General features: G+C 37.2%; 2 pseudogenes; one reads left to right on the forward strand and one right to left on the reverse strand.

Moving 5' to 3' along the window:
• Nucleotides 1-4,623: 4,623 nt before the first annotated feature.
• Nucleotides 4,624-14,859, reverse strand: LOC119245607 (60S ribosomal protein L15-like; annotated as a pseudogene).
• Nucleotides 9,528-9,643, forward strand: LOC119246812 (U6 spliceosomal RNA; annotated as a pseudogene).
• Nucleotides 14,860-15,898: the final 1,039 nt, after the last annotated feature.

Below are 15,898 nucleotides of genomic sequence, written 5' to 3' on the forward strand. Positions count from 1 at the left end.
TTTATTTATTTATACAAGCATGGAGTACAGTCAGAAGCATGGGAGGGTGAGAGAATTCACCAGAGCCAGAGCGGGGAACAGAACAGGCAGACCAACGAAATACACTGCTGAGGGGAGCAGTGGGCGTGGCGGGAGAGGTCTGTGTGCCATATGGGATCCTCGCCAGTGGCCGGGATTAAACCGGCACTGCAGAGGCTGCAGGCAGCTTCGCAGCCCAGCTCACAACCACTGCGCCACCAGGGGAGGCCCTATTGAAAATTTTAAATGCATTCTATGTGATGTTGATTTCACTGGAAATTGTAAAATGACATAAAGATGCAGAAAGAAAACTACACCTTCATTCCCACCATTTCAGTCTCACTGCCAACATCTTTTATTATTTGCTGGATTTCATAGCACCTCTGTAACATTCTGTGCTCCATCACAGGAATGACCAGAGGCTCCTGTTTGGTAATTCCTGCTAACTTTCTTGACAACTCTATTGCTCCAAAATTCATAACCATGAAGCTGAAAATTGGCTAGGAAGTCAAAGCAATAATCAGATATGGAACACTTTTATTACACAGAAACATCTACATTAAAATCTCTTTGGTGATAACTAGAGTGGTTTACATGGTCCTTCTCTAAGTTAACTTGTAACTGTTGTCTGAATAGTATGAATATGTTTGCGCACATATTCCCAAATTTTCTGCCCCAAGCTCAGATAGCTACTGGGAAGCAGGAGTAAGAAGGAACTAGGAGCCTAGAGAACTTGAGGAGGAAGGCCTTGTGAGAAATGAGATATTCATATAGTTATAAGGCAGCAGGAAGACACCAGAAACTTTATAACTTGATCCTTAGACAGCACCTGTTTTAAGGTCCCATTTTTTGGTTTGTTTTTGGTTTAATAGACATTCCTTTACTCAAACAACCTCTACACATAATGGAAATATATGGTTTAAGATCTGAGTGGAATTTAGGCCTCAAGAAGTTTTGAGCCTACAGGTTTTCTTGAAAAAATTTAACTAGACCTTTTAAGATATCTAAATAGAAAAGTTGGCTCAAGAACAACAGCAATTACATTTTGAAATTTACTATTCTTAAATCAGCAAACTCAGATTTCATAAGGATTAGGGCAATTTCCAACACACTCGAATTCACCCTGGAATTAGAAGCCTGGTCTACTGGAAGACATGATATAAATAATTAATTCAACAAATTATGGTAGTATGTGTAATGTTAAAGTGGGCAGCTGATGGCCTAGCAAGTTTGTGGAATAGTAAGGATTTTTGAGGATAGTTTGACCAGGGACAAGAAAAATAACTGCATGCAATAATGGTTAGATTAGAAATGACATACTTGTGTTGACACCTACATCTATTACATGACTTTTCTTAATAGCCTTCTGGGAGCGGATGATGTGAGTTGACCCAAGATGACTTGTAAGGCTGATCAGAGTGAACAGTAATCTACTTCTAAATAAAGCCAACCATATTTCAGGTTCTTAGGGGTGTGGCAAACTAGATAAAAATTAGATGAAAGGTAAAGTATTCAAAATTTTGATCAAAGTGGATGTAAATTTTTTATCCTCACATTTGAAATATATCTGATGGTTATTGTTTTCCCAACCCATGGCATTAAGGATAATAATTTCCTTTTTGGTTTTCCATTTCCACCAGTTTAAATACCATTAATGACCACTTTGCACAAAATTCTGGATTCTACATATTCTTTGGAGTCATGGGATTAAATCAGAAGCCTTTACGACCTGTGATTTCAATGGTACTGTGGAGATAAATTTGTTTAAGTTAACCAGGATATTTCATTTATAAGACAGGTTTACTCAATTCTAGAATGTTGGCTTTTAAAGTTTGTTTTTTTCTAAAAGTAATTTTAATAAAGTAAAAATTAAAATCAACAGGCAACTATAAACCGGAGACATTCTGCAGTGGGGGAGAAGGGAGTAGGATCAAAACAAGGGAAGAGCACAAGGGACCATGGTGATAGTTCATGGGTGAATGGGTGGTGGGAATTACACGGGGACTATAGCTGAGATGAAAATGCATACATTGTACAAAAATGAAGAATGATGCAAAAAATACATAAAACAAAATATAATTCAACTAATCAATCAGTTCAGTAAAGTGGCAGGATACAAAATCAACATGCAAAAGTCAGTAGCCTTCCTATACACAAACAATAAATCTGAAGAAGAAGAAATCAAAAAAAACCCATCCCTTTTATTATTGAAACAAAAAAATCAAATATTTGGGAATAAATCTAACAAAAGAGGTAAAGGACCTATACAAAGAAAACTATAAAACACTGTTAAAAGAAATAGAAGAAGACACAAAGAAATGGAAAGACATCCCCTGCTCATGGATTGGAAGAATAAACATTATTAAAATGGCCATCCTACCAAAAGCAATATACAGATTCAATGCTATTCCAATCAAAATATCAATGTCATTCTTCAAAGAAATAGAACAATTATTGATGAAATTCATATGGAATCACAAAAAACCCCGAATAGCCAAAGCTCTCCTGAAAAAAAAAGAAGGGAATGGGGGCATCACACTCCCAGACTTCAAACTATACTACAAAGCCATAATCATCAAAACTGCATGGTATTGGAACAAGAACAGACATACAGACCAATGGAATCGAATAGAAAATCCAGAAATAAACCCACAGATCTATGGTCAACTAATCTTTGACAAAGGAGCAAAGACTATGCATTGGAGCAAAGAAAGTTTGTTCAATAAATGGTGCTGGGAAAACTGGGTCGCTACATGCAAAAGAATGAAGCTTGACCACAACCTCACACCATACACGAAAATCAACTCAAAATGGATTAAAGAACGAGACATAAGACCTGAAACCATAAAATATATAGAAGGAAATATAGGCGAAACACTACGTGATTTGCACATCAAAGACATCTTTACAGACACATCACCCAAAGCAGTGATAGTGAAGGCAAAGATAAACAGCTGGGACTACATCAAATTAAGAGCTTCTGCACAGCAAGAGACAATAACAAAAACAAAGAGAAACCCCACCAACTGGGAGAACATTTTTGCACCCAACACTAATGATAAAGGACTGATCACAAAAATCTGCAAAGAGCTGATGAGACTCAACAACAACAAAGAAAATAATCCAGTCAAAAAATGGGCAGAAGAGCTAAAAAGAAACTTCTCTGAAGAGGAAATGCAAATGGCCAACAGGCATATGAAAAAATGTTCACATCACTTGTAATCAGGGAAATGCAAATCAAAACTACCATGAGATACCATCTTACACCAGTGAGAATGGCACATATTAAAAAAACTAGCAACAACAAATGTTGGCGAGGGTGTGGAGAAAAAGGAACTCTTCTGCACTGTTGGTGGGAGTGCAAACTGGTCCAACCACTATGGAGAGCTGTGTGGAGATTTCTGGACCTACTAAACATAGAGCTTCCATATGATCCAGCAATTCCACTCCTAGGTATCTACCCAAAGGACACAGAAACATCAATTCCAAAGAACACCTGCACCCCTATGTTTATAGCAGCACTGTTTACAATAGCTAAGCTTTGGAAACAACCCAAATGCCCAAAAATAGATGACTGGATCAAGAAGATGTGGTACATATACACCATGGAATATTACTCAGCATTCAAAAAAGATAAGCACATGCAATTTGCAGCAACATGGATGGCGCTGGAAGGGATCATGCTCAGCGAAATAAGCCAGAAAGAAAAGAAAAATACCGGATGGTCTCACTCATAGCAGGAATCTAGAAAACTTAAATAAGGGACCAGGAAAATGAATAAGTATAAGAAAGTGAAAATCAGAATCAACAAAAAACTATGAAACAGAGACACTTTTGGGGGGGTGGCGGCAGGAGGGGAGGGATTGGGATCAGAAAGGGGGGGTTGCAACTGTATAGGGAATATAAAAATAAAATTTATTATTAAAAAACAAAACAAAACAAAACCAAAAAATAAATTAAAAACTTTTTAAAAATGAATTGAAAAGTTTGCTTTTTCAGAAGCAACAGTTAAATAAATGGAATATTAAGCCCTCATTAACTTTCATTTTTTTCTGTATACAATCACAACAAAAGATTAGTGTAAATTCACTCTTCAAGCAAAATCCAATTTAAGGGGGGGGATGCAATTGTATGGGGAATATAACCAAAATGAAAATGCATACAATGTACAAAGATGAAAAATGATGTAAGAATTATATAAAATAAAATATTTAAAAAATCTATTTAAATTTATTCTCACCAACTCCTAAAAACAGTTTGAGAGAAAAGCAGCAAAGCATCTTATCACCCTAGCAAAACTGTAGGTTTAATCACATGCACCAAGTATTCTACAGGGCTAGTTTCTGTGGTCCTGTTTTACAGAATTTATTTTACACCTATTATGCCTTATAGCATTTTAAATATTGATATATACCTCCCCAATAAGATAAAGCAAAGGCAAAGCTTTATCTTATTAGAAATACGATATACCATCACTTGGTCTTCAAATCTTACTGCATTTTAACTTCCATAATTTGATAATGCAATTATGAAAAACAGTCTGCAGAAGCTAGTTTTAACAGAAAAATTAAAAAACTTTTAAGCAGATGTGGCTGTCCTCAATTTTTTATTAGGTGAGAATTTTACAAACATGACATATTAGCAATAATAACAGTGGAGTTGGAGAGTATTGTGCCTTCTCCTTGCTGCAGGATGAGAACTATTAATAATGTGGTGGAACTTGTGGCCTTTCAAAGACCAAGACTCTTGTGGCCTGCAGATGTCAGTACCTGGATCTCCCTGTGTTGTGGACTGGTTCAGTCATCCTCTGGGTGTCAGAATTTCTTCTGATAGCTTATGGAATGGACGGATGAGTATATGAGTATAACCTCAAAGAATGTGTGGAATCTTTACCAACCCAGTCAGAATTCAGGACTCTCAGGGCCCTACAGTGGCATCCAGCTCACTCCTCAGCAACAGATTGAAGACTTCTAGCAAGCTTCAGCTGATTAACGCCACGACAGGGAGGCTTGCCATAGGTTGCACCCTTTGGAACTGGACACCTGCGCCATGAGGGCACACAGAAATCCAATATATGCGATGACCTCGCTTGGCTTTATATCGCAGTCTGTGCACTTTATCCAGCCGGGTGGGGCGAGGGACCCTCTGGAGGGCTAGCAACTGGCGGTACTGCCAGCAGCGCACTCTGAAAAGAAAGCAGATCTCATTGCACTGCTTCTTCCATAGCCCCTGTATGTTCTTGTAAGTGCCTGCTTTGGCTTACCTGATGACTGCCGCCAGATGGAAAGCAGAGTCCCTTAGCTTGAAGGCCCCATTCTGTCTCACTCTCTCATATTAATTGTTACATCTCTGTCCAGGTATGTTTTCTGGAAAGATGATATTCTAAGCTAAACCCATGTGCAACCATGCTGCCAGGTGAAACAGGGTTCATTTTCTTGTTTGCACTCCAATATCCCTAGGTAGAAATGGAAATAATAATCCTAGAGCCTTTCCTAAACAAGTCCTGACAAGTTCAGCGGTTTAGAATTTATTTCAGGTAATATCCTGCATGGAAGCTAGGGGTGAAGGGAAAATGAGGTGAATTACATGACTTCTAATGCCTCCTTCTGATGGTGTGACTCAGTCATCTCAGGGCATTTGCAGTTGCTGCCAATTGGGGTTGACACTAGAGGCAAAGAAGGTTCTGTGAGCCAGGGCAAAGCTGGATCACTTTGGAGGTAGAGAGAAGAAAGCATCATTCTAGATCCTATGAGAGCCTTCCACAGCTCTCCTTCATTATCACATATCATCTCTTTAGAGGAGAAACCAGAGACCATCCCATTAAATAAACATGTCCCATCCCTCCAAGCCAGAGATCTCCAACCCAGCTGGATTTGGAAAGGTGGTCCAGGTCAAAGACACTTGTCTGGAACAGTTTGATGACTGATAGAGACCGATGACACGGAGTCAGAGAGATGCAACTCCTGTCTTTTGCATTTCACTATGTAACAGCCAAGGTCATCTTATACTGGCACTGGAACTTGAGTCCATATGACTTTATCTTCTAGAAATGTGGTATTAATATAAACCAGAAAAAAAGAAAGTGGTTAATGGAAATCAGGCACTTAAGGTAACAAGAGGGAAAGAGTTTTGCTTTAGGGCAAAGCATAAGGGTTTGATTTTCCGAGAATTGTGAACCTGATTCTGAGGTCAGCAGCAACTAGTTTGGGAGTGATATAAACACATGAGGTAAAGACTTCAACCTAAGAGCTGTAAGAACCCAGGATTGCAAGAGCATAGTGGCTTAAGAGCCCACAAATTGGAGTTCTTAACAATGTGACTACAGTCAACATAGTGTCCAGATTGAGCAAGCCTGCTCTGGGAGGTAACCTCAAAAGAATAAAAGGGAATATTGAGGTGGGGAAGGCATAACAATAGAAGCGCCTCAGAAAATATGGAGTTTCTGCTCACTTGGTCCATTCCTTGCCTTGGGCGGAGGAAAAGCTCACTATTTACAAGAGTACTGAGACTGTTGTGATTTCTCCTCTTTCATTTATAATCCTATTTTTATGTGTTTTCTCCTGTTTTTTCTTTGTGAGCCTTGCTAGAGGTTTGTCTATTTTGCTTATTTTTTCAAGGAACCAACTTTTGGTTTCATTGATCTTTTGAATTGTTTTTTTAATTTCTAATTCATTTATTTCTGCTTTGATTTTTATTATTTCCTTTCTTCTGCTGGCTTTAGGGTTTTTTGTTGTTATTTTTCTAGTTCTTTGAGACGTGAGATTAGGTTGTTTCTTTGAGTTCTTTCTTGTTTGTTGATTTGAGCCTGTATTGCTATATATTTTCCTCTTATTACTGCTTTTGCTCTCCCCCACTTCCTAAACAATTTTCTTAAAATAACAGTCTATACTCACTATCTTTACTTCCTCTTCCTATATTTATACCTTGGCACACTGTAATCTGGGTCTATTTCTGGATGCATCACCTTCTAATCCTGTTTGTACCTCTGTCATAAAACTTATCACCCTACAATAACCACCATGAAACCTAGGCACCTCAAATATCAGGACCTTTTCTAATTTATCTATGTGGCCCCAGAGCCTAGAACAGTGCTTGATTGATAGGAGGTGCTCAATAAATGAATTATTTCACAAACACTTACTGAACACCTACTAGTAACCAAGTACTGTAGCGGCTCTGTTAGAATCCACAACAATTGGGCCCCCATAATCCATTGCCAAAACTATATTCAAGTACCCCTTTCTTCACAAAAACTTTCTCCCTTTCATGAAAGTCAAGTGAGTACATTTAATTGAACCATACAACCCTTGCCCTGTGGTGTGTCTTACTCACAGTATTCATTGAACATCTGTTAAAAGAATGACTGCTGTAGCTCAGCAGACCCAAGAGAACTTATTGTTAAGAGCTGCTGTTGGGAACTGCTTGTTCTGGGATCAGGGATCTAGATCCTTATAGAAGACTTTTTGGACTTTTAAGAGCCATTTCTGAACAGTTCTCTAGAAACACATTCATTTGCAACTCTATCTCAATATTGCTGATAATCTGGGTAAGCTACTAACCTATTTACAACCCATCTCTTTCCTTTGTTTCCAACTTCTCTCCAGGTTTCTTCCCCTTCACCTACAAACAGGTGTAAAAGTTCCTTCCAAACACAAATAAAGAAATACCTAAATTAGAAACTCTCTCTTGACCCCAAGGTCCCACTTTACCTAATACTCTTCTTTTTATCCATTGATCATTTGCCGGATTAGTCTACACTTGTTAGTTTTAATTTCCTTATTCTCATTGGTTACCGAATCAAGTGGTGAAAAATGATAGGATATGGGTTAGACTGACCAGGGGAAAGTTGGACATAAGACACAGGGAAACACTGTAATTCAAGTACAGTAGATTTAAATTATTGGAGGAATATAAGGCTTTACTCTTTGTTTCTAGTATGTTTTATAATTGGCTTATTTTAAGTAGGTAACACATACACATGACATGCAGATAAAAGGAACAGAGGGTACAAAGTGAAAAATATAATGTTCTTCCAATTCTCATCAAGTTCCCCTCTCTGGCATGAACACTATTACAAGTTCCTTGTAACTCTTTCCAGAGATTCAATGCACTTACAGATATTCACATATATGGGATTTCTATATTCAATGATAAAGCACATAGGAAGTATGAGAAAAGTAAACTGAGAAGCATAGTGGAAGGTGTGTAAGAACTATAGAATATCATCTTCCCTCCAGTATACTCTTCCTTCTGAGCCCCCAACTACTTTAATAGCCTTTCCATCTTCCCAAGTTGATCAAGCTCAAAGCCACTGAGCATCTTCCACTGATAACAGTGGTTGGCAGTTTTCAGAATAATGCCACAGTCCTATTTCCTCTAACCGTGACACAAACCCATGAAATAAGCAAAATCCCAATAGTTTCCGGCACATTATATTTACACTGATTAATAGATCCCTTCACCTCTGGTACCACTACATCTAATTTTAATTTCCAAAATGCAAATTATATACATATACTCCTTAGCACCTCCACTATCCCACCCTCTTTCAGGTCTCATCTGTAAAATTGGAATAACTGCCTCCTTTATGTGTTTAAGTACATTCCATAAAATTGAATAAGAGCTGTAACATAAACAAATTTTTGTTGAACACTTATATCTTTTCTTTCTCCAGTATCTCCCCACAACCACCATTCTTTTTTTTATTAAATAATAAATTTTATTTTTATATTCCCCCATACAACTGCACATGCCCCATTCTAACCCCAATCCCTCCCCTCCCGGCACCCACCCCCCAAAAAGTGTCTCTGGTTCATAGTTTTTGTTGATTTTGATTTTCACTTTCTTATAGTTATTCTTTTTCCTGATCCCTTATTTAAGTTTTCTAGATTCCTGCTATGAGTGAGACCATCCGGTATTTTTCTTTTTCTTTTTGGCTTATTTCGCTGAGCATGATCCCTTCCAGCGCCATCCATGTTGCTGCAAATTGCATGTGTTTATCTTTTTTGAATGCTGAGTAATATTCCATGGTGTATATGTACCACATCTTCTTGATCCAGTCATCTATTTTTGGGCATTTGGGCTGTTTCCAAAGCTTAGCTATTGTAAATAGTGCTGCTATAAACATAGGGGTGCAGGTGTTCTTTGGAATTGATGTTTCTGTGTCCTTTCATTCTTACTCCATTCTCCACATTACATAATTGATTCATCAAAATTATGTAGAATTCTTGAATTTTTTGTTTCAATTCTCTATTAATCCCAATTATAGGACATTAAAATATGACAACTTATTTGTACCAGAAGGAAAAAGCACTAGAAAATTCTAGGTGCAGTCATTTCAAAGGAAAATCATTCTTGGTGCCTTTCAGAGGCACTGATTTTATATTTTAGGAAAGCATCACTGACATTTTAAAGTTAAGAAGGTCAAGATCTGTCCTGGGAAAATGCCAGTTTTACATTTAGGAAAATTCAACATATCCTTTCACGATTCAGTTCAAATGCCACCTTCTGTGTTTGCTTCAGCAGCACACATACTAAAACTAGAATGATACAAAAGTAGATTAGCATAGTCCCTGAGAAAGGATGACATGCAAACTCATGGAGTCATGGAGCATTCCATAGTTTTATCTGCACCAAGACACATAGTTGTGAAAATACCAAGAATTCAATGCACAGAAAGATTAGTGGAACTCATTAGGGGGCAAAAACAGATAATGTATAAAGGAAAATCCCTAAAACTTATATCACACTTCTCAGAGGAAACCCTATAAGCCAGGATAGAATGGAATGACATATTCAAAATACTCTGTGAGAAAAATTGCCAGCCAATCCTGTAAGATTCTCCTTCAGTTAAGGGAGAAATGAAGCTCTCCTCAAACAAACAGAAACCCAAGGAGTTTGCTAACACCATACCTCTCCTACAAGAAATATTGAAAGGGACTCTCCCACCTAAATCAAAGAGAGGAAATATTACCAAAAACATATATAAGGAACTAGGTAGACACAGAAAACTAAAAACGAAATGGCAATAACAAATCCTCATATATCAATAAGCACCCTCGTTGAAAACAGACTGAATTCATTAATCAAAATGTATAGAGTGGCCAGTTGGAACAAAATACAAAACCCAACTTTCTGTTGCCTCCACAGACTAAACCCTGAACTCCAAGATAAACACAGACTCAAAGTGAAAGGTTGGGAAACAATCTTTTTTTTTTTTTAAAGATTTATTTATTTATTTACACATGCACTGGGTACAGTCAGAAGCATGGCAGGGTGAGAGAATTCCCCAGAGCCAGAGCGGGGAGCAGAACAGGCAGAAGGACTGAAGTACACTGCTGAGGGGAGCAGCAGGCGGCAGGAGAAGTCTGCGCGCCATGTGGGACCCTCGCTGGTGGCTGGGGATCGAACCGGCACTGCACAGGCTGCGGGCAGCTTCGCAGCCCAGCGCTCAACCGCTGCACCAACAGGGGAGGCCCTGGGAAACAATCTTACAAGCAAATGGGACTCAGAAAAAGTTAGGGACAGCCATACTTATATTAGATAAAATAGCTAAAAACAAAGGTAACCATTCACAGAGATGATACTATATAATGACTAAGGAATTAATACATCAGGAAGACATAGCCATAATATATATGGACTAAATGAAGACATATCAAATTACATATGGCAACTATTACCAAATTTGAAATCAGACATTAGCAGCAACACCAAAATCATCAGGGAATTCAATACCCCACTTTCACAAATGGACCGATCAACCAGACAGAAAATAAACCAAGAAATGATAGTCTCAAATGAGAAATTAGGCCAAATGAGTTTAATGAAAATTTATGGGGCACTACACCCCCAAAATCTGAGTAGACATTTTCTCAAGTGCACAAGGAACATTCTCCATGGTAGGCCACATGCTGGGTCACAAAACAAGTATCCATAAAATCATGATGATTGAAATCTTATCAAGTAATTTCTCTGATCACAATGGTATCAAGCTAGACATCAACCACAAATGGAAAGCAGGAAAAACCGTTAATATATGGAGACTAAAAAACACACTTCCAAATGATGATTGTACAAATGAGGAAATCAAAAAAGAATATCTAAAATACCTGGAGATGAATGAAAATAAAGACATGACCTATCAGCCTATGGGACACAGCAAAAGCAGTACTAAAACAAAAATATATAGCAATGCAGGCACATATCAAGAAACAAGGAAGAGTTCAAATAAACAACCTTGCATCTCACTTCAAAATAGTAGGAAAAAAAGAACAATTAAGACCAAAGGCTAGTAGAAGTATGGAACTAATAAAGATTAGAGCAGAAATAAATGAAATATAAATTTAAAAGACAGGCAATTCATGAATAAAACCAAAAACTTGTTCTTTGAAAAAAAATCAACAAAATAGACAAAAATCTAGCTAGACTCATTTTTTAAAAAGAGGAGAAATTACAACAGACATTTCAGAAATGCAGAAGATCATAAGAGACTACTATAAACACAGATATGCCAACAAATTGAATAACCTAGATGAAATGGAGAAATTCTTAGCAATTTACAACCCTCAGAGAAAGAACCAGAAGAAAATGAAAAACTTGAACAGAACAATTATGAGTAGGGAAATTGAAATAGTAATCAAAAATTTCCCCAAAAACTAAAGTCCAGGCCCACCCAGATGGTTTCACTAGTAAGTTCTACCAAACCTTCAAAGGATGAACTAATATCTATCAAACTCTTCCAAAATATAAAGAAAGAGGGAAAGCCTCCAAATATATTTTATAAGGCCAACATCACTTTGATACAAAACCTGACAAAAGACATCACAAAAGAGAATTACATGCCAATTTCTCTGATGAACATAGACACAAAAATCACCGACAAAATCTTAGTAACCCAAATCCAACAACACTTCAAAAGAATTATACATCATTACCAAGTGCAATTTATTCCAGGGACACAAAGATGATTCAACATCTGAAATCAGTTAGTGTAATTCATCACATCTGCAAAAGGAAATATAAAAATCAGATTATTATATCAATAGATGCAGAGAAAGTATTTGATAAGTTTCAACATCCATTTATGATAAAAGAAAAACCCTCAACAAATTTGGGATTGATGGTTCATTTCTCAATACACTAAAGGCCATATACAACAAACCCACAGCCAACATCACCCACAATAGTGAAAAACCGAAAGCCTTTCCTGTAAGATCTGGTACAGGTCTGTGGTATATTTATAAATGGAATATTACACAGCAATAAAAAAGACAAACTTATGCCATTTGCAGCAACATGGATGGATCTGGGAAGGATTATGCTAGCCAAAATTAGTCAGAAGGAAAAAGATAAATATCAGTTGGTCTCACTTTTTGTGGAATACAAAGAAACCAAACAAAAGGTTAAGAAAAAGTCAAAACTAGCAAGCTGACCATAGAACTGAGGCATACAGCAAAGAAGAGGGAGGGAGGGGGTCAAAACAGGGCAGGGATGAACACTTTATTCAATATATTATATTAAATATACAATATATATTATTTATTCATTAACATTGTACTTACAACCAATAACACTGTAAGTCATGCCTGGGTGAAGTTTATCTAACAGGTATTTTCTGCATAAGGCACATCAGAGCCTTCCAGCACTCAGGAACACTTAACAGCACTCCAGCACTACACTTGAGGGAATAGTTTTTTCACACCCTTCAAAAGTGATAAAGCACTTTTGAAGTGATAAAATCACATAAATGAGTTCAGTAGTTTATGCAGCATATAGTATCTGAGTACATTTTAGCCTGGTCAATACATGGCATGTAAATATGTTCAACACTATGCTTGATTCTCTCTCAAGCGCCATAATTATCTGATAGGAAATATAAAATGAAAAATCCAACTATAATATAAACACAATCCTCTCCTGCACGCCACATGCACAAGTATCAGAGGCAAGAAAATATATGTATACCACTATCACAAAACACATTCATACAGTGGAATGCTATTCAGCAATAAAAAGGAATGAACAGTGAATAGATGAAGCAATGTGAATTAATTGCAAATACATTATGCTAAATGAGAAAATGCAGATACAAGATGTTACATAATTTATGAATCCATTACATGACATTCTGAAAAGGACAAAATTAAAGGAACAGAAATCAGAACATTTGTGGAGATTGGGGATAAGGGAAGCAAATTGACTAAAAGGTATGTGAGGAATTGAGGGACATTTTAAGCATCAAAATCACTAAAAAATTGCCAAAAAATATGAAAAACATGGCCCCAAATAGAATAAGAAAAGTATACTTATTTATAGTATGAGAGCTGAAACAAGAACGCAGAGAATCACCTTGTTGCACCTCAACTAGGACCGGGGACATAGTGCAATTCAAAGTTTTTGCCACTCTGTGTAAATCCATAAATGACCACAAAAGTGCCACTAGTATTAATTTGGTGATTATGGATAAATTTTAGCAAGTAGGAGAACTCTCAAATACAGAATCCACAAATGAGGACTGACTGCATTTGTCATATTTGTTGCACAGTTTTCCAGCTTATAATGTATAATTTTATTTGTGTTTTAGATTTGGAGAGGTTTTCATTCTTACACATGCAAACATATGATCCTTCCCTTTGTGATATATATTACTTTAGGCCTTTGCAAAGAAAAATTAATTTATTTACCTACATTTTCTTCTATTTTTAACTCTTTAGTATTATGAATAAAACTCTTTAATACACCTGAAATTTAGTTTGGTATATGTTATGTAAAATCTTTGGGGGGAGGGCTAACAAGCCACCAACCAAAGAACCTCACCTCTTGAGTCCTGCATCATTCTGGCTCCTAATGTCAGCCTGTTCCAGAGTATCTAAGAAGCTTAAAAAAATGGAAAATCAAGGGGAAAAATGTCTTACCTTTTCTCACTAAATCCAGTGCTTGATATTAGGCAGTGATTGGGGCTAGTGACAGTCCGCAGTCACCTCGTGGTTGCATTCTTCAGTAAAGCAGATCCAGGTATGGGGCTTGAGGCCCTGTCTCTGGTAGGGATCAGAATGGGCCAAATGCAGTTCTCTCCATGCCTTGAGACATTATTTCTCAGAGTATAGTCAAGGACAACCTGCATCAGAGTCACCTGAAGTGTTTGTCAAAACAAAGCTTCCTGGGTCTGATCGCAGGCCTACTGAATCACAATACTGGTGACTGGGTGCCCAGAACCTGCATTTTTAACAAGCTTCCCAGGTGAAGCTTGTGCGTGTTAAGGTTTGGGACTCACTGCCATAGACATTCACTATTTCATGACTGGGGGCAGTAATATGACTTATCAATTGTCCCTGGTAAAAGACTTGGGAGATTTAGTCAATAATTGACATAATTTGAGTCAGTGGGTGAAATATAAAGACCAAAAATGAACTAATGTTAACTTAGGCCAAACAAAGTATAGCATCCAGAATAAAGGAGATAATGGTCTTGCTCTTACTCCACACCATACCAAAAGTATTGTGTTTAACTTTAGGATACCACACTTCAGAGAAACAAAACCAAAATTAATGTCCTCAAAATGATGATTAGACTGATGAAGAGGTTGGATTCCAACACAAATGCAGAATAATCAAAGATAATTCTGATATCTAGGGAAGTCAACCTTAGAAAATGGAATAATCTGGAAACAGAGCTGAAGAACTGTCATGTGAAAGAGATTCTTCTGCTTAGGCAATACTACTCATGTATATGACTTTATGTACCTTTCCCTGGGCTGTTGACTCTTAAATCTCTATTTCCAGACTGGGTCATTCTTCTAAACTTCATCCCTTCCTGGATCTCGACGCACGGAATTTCCATAATGACCTCAAACTGCACATGGCTAAAATCAAACTGTGATTATTCCCATTTCTCACAGATAATGAATCTGAGGCACAAACAAGTTATAGAATTTCCCATGGGTTCCAGAAAAGAAATTAAACTAGATCTGATGATAAAGCTATGTCCTTCCCATTTTTATTATGCTGGCTTCTATATTAGTGGAAAAAAAAAAAAGAAGAAAATGCTGTATCTACCTTGTAGTTCTGAAACTAAGTAGCAAGTTTCACAGAGGAGTTGGTAACTTCTAGAAAATCAAATCCGCTCTAAAAAACTCTAATACTAAATTTGTTATATTACATTTTAAAACAAATCCCTGGGAATATCAGGGGTAAAATTATTAATAGAAGAAGTTGTAGAAGTCTTTTCTCCTCTCTGAACTAATTCTGTGTTCTTTAAAATATTCTTGCTTGGACTTTGAAGATATTGACATCCTCATACTGCTGTGGATTCTGAGTCTACAGAAGACAGTATTCTGCATAAGGTACAGACATTATGAATAAGCAGTCATGCCATTTAGTTTGTGTAATAGCTCAGCTGTGTTCCAACACCATCCTCCAGGACCTGCTGAACTAAAGGCTGATCATATATCTTCATGATATTCTCATCTACTCCAGGCACCCAGCCCAGCATGACGCATTTGTCCACACAATCCTAACTCGCCTCTGGCAATACCCACTCTTTATTCAACTGGAGAAGTGATCAGGTAAAAAGTAGAAATTCTGCGATATTTTCCCTATGTAGGGTTCTGATGTCCTCCCCTGCAAAGTCACTTATTAAGTGCATGACCTTGGGCAAGTCATTTAACCTTTCTAAGTCTCAGTTTTCTCATTGTTAAAGAAACAAAATAAGATATAATTCACTTGATTGTTGTGAAAGGTAAGAGGAAATGTGTGTAAAAGCACCAAGCATATATACTAGGCACTTAGTAAATCTTTCTTTCCTTCAGTTTCATACTTGGTTGGATCATACCAGCTAACCCTAGGATGCCTTTTGATTCACTAGTTATTAGAAGGATTTA

This window comes from Talpa occidentalis, unplaced genomic scaffold, assembly GCF_014898055.3.
Source record: "Talpa occidentalis isolate TD23 unplaced genomic scaffold, MPIMG_talOcc4v2.1 talOcc4.15, whole genome shotgun sequence".
Classification (NCBI taxonomy): Eukaryota; Metazoa; Chordata; class Mammalia; order Eulipotyphla; family Talpidae; genus Talpa; species Talpa occidentalis.